The sequence below is a fragment of the Lethenteron reissneri genome, chromosome 24, assembly GCF_015708825.2.
Source record: "Lethenteron reissneri isolate LAM-NWPU_2019-01 chromosome 24, ASM1570882v1, whole genome shotgun sequence".
NCBI lineage: Eukaryota > Metazoa > Chordata > Hyperoartia > Petromyzontiformes > Petromyzontidae > Lethenteron > Lethenteron reissneri.
The window spans coordinates 16,233,869-16,236,176 of NC_083802.1; positions in this window are offsets into that span (position 1 = coordinate 16,233,869).

Sequence of the window (2,308 nt, forward strand, 5' to 3'; positions counted from 1 at the left end):
TTTCAATTGATACGTCTGCTCGCGAGCGTGGTTAATGATTACCCACTCGGGTATCGAGAACAGCCAATAGGTTCACCAAACGCGGGCTCTAAATTGTCCTCACCAATGTCGGCGATTCGCATTTTGAGATGAAAAGAGTTTAACATTTTTTTTTTGATGGGGAGGTGCAGGTCTGTGTGCTGTGGGTCAAGGCTTTTGGCAATAAACACTTAAAATAGTGTTATATCATTTGAGTTGATGACCCTTGCTGGCATATCTTGTGTTTTATATATTTCTTTTGATGTTAGGATACATTTAGTGTGGTTAAGAGTACTATATTTTATTACAGTTGCAGTGTCGATTTTATAGGAGTCTCTTTTGTGATATTTGTATGTATGTTGAACTGCTTTCACGCCATACGTGCTATACGGAGATTTTTGCGGGAAGGATATCAAACTATGTGTCTCTGTGTGAGTCTATGTGTGTATGTACGTTGAACTTCGGAGGTGTGGGGGAAGTACAACAAACTAAACACTGGAGTGGTTACCAAACATTGCTTCACGCCTTTTGGCGTCCTCTGGTCTAACACCGTTTGAGACGAAGCACAAAAGAAAGCTGTCTCTGGTGTGGTCCAATCAGTTTCAAAGACAATGCATATATTACACTGGTCAACACACTTTTTCTGGCATAAGATATTCCAACGGGTTTATAGTAATTTTGGGGTGCTGATTCCAAATCTGGCATCAGTTTTTGTCTATCACATCAGGTTTTTGAGATATCAAATATTGCATTTTCAATAAAAACTGCGGAAGAAAAATATTAAATAAATGTGGATATCTACATAAAATTATATTATAAACACACTATCCTAATAATACAGCACCATATTTTAACACTAAAGCAGTCACTGACTCGCAACAACTTGCAATCATAAGTGACAGAGTTAATTTCGGGTAAAATCAATGAAAATGTGGTTTGCCGATAGCATAAAAATGAGATGTGATAGAGCACATATGAGATCAGATTTGGAATCAGCGCCCTGAAATTAGTCTAAAACAGCTGCAAAAGTCCAGGCCGGAAAAAAAGTTTTTTTTTTTTACCAGTGTTATCAGAGTATGTTTTTTGTTTGCATTCTGACCACAAGTATTGTGGTTAATATAGGCATGATTCCTTGGTGTTTTAACATCTTAACACCAGTTTTGTTGCCAGAAAAAAGGGGAAAACCTATCCTCAAACATTGCTTTGTAGCAGATATTTTTTTGGGTGAGGGGTAGGTGGTGACTTGTACTTGTTCGTCTTTTTGTTTTTTTTTTGCACTTGGCTCTAAACGTTTGTATCCGGATGTTTTGAAGGGTGCTAAGTACGTTAAAAAATACACCAGATTTCTAATTTGAACAATGCCAATATCTGAATTCTGCAATGGCGAAGGCTTTTCGATTCGAGGGCAGCGAACAGAGATCCAGGTGTTAGCGGAGCAGCAGCTGTTGAAGGCTGCCCAACAGGTCACTGAACTGCGCTATTGATTTAGTTTTGATTAATGAAAATCGATACTGGCGCCCATGATGGGTTCGTTGAATCTTGTGTGGAAGAAACCCAGAATTTTATATACATGCAAATTTTATCCTACATTATTGTCACACAACTTTATCAGTGTTTTGCAAGTGAGGATTGCGAAAGAGAGATAATGAATTATCTATCGCACAGGATCACAAATGCATAGTCTGATACAAAGGTCTGTTGGCCAATCTCTTCGCAGTGAATATGTAAAATGCACTCAAGTGTCCTCTGGATGTTCGTAATTTATGCAAGATGTAAATATCAACAGGGAGCAACACTTGCAAGAGAAGTATATTTTATGTGCGAGTAACATAATAAATAAACACAATACGCTTCTCTCTCCCTATAAAAAGAATGACAGTATATTTGACACATCCCATCAAGGCATTTCTGGGAGCGCATAATTTTATCAGCATTGATTCAAATACAAGTGAAGTATTTGCCTGTTTCGGCGTGCAGTGTCTCATCAACAGTCAGACTTGACTCTGGAGCTCTGCAACCTATAAATGTCCATGGTGGCTATTATCCAAGAATTGTCCAGGCTCAAGCCTTCTTAGCTTTCGAGATATGATCAGATTGGGCATATTTCGTGTGGTTTAGTCATTACCTATGTACCGTGGGGAAAAAAAAACATACTTCTTGTTTTCTCTTGTGCAATCGCACAGTGAGATAAGTCTCCAGATATAATTTGATTTAAAAAAAATAACACGTGTCAAAGTACACAAGGGGCAATATGTATATTATTTCTTATTTAAGGTACATTCATAACCCC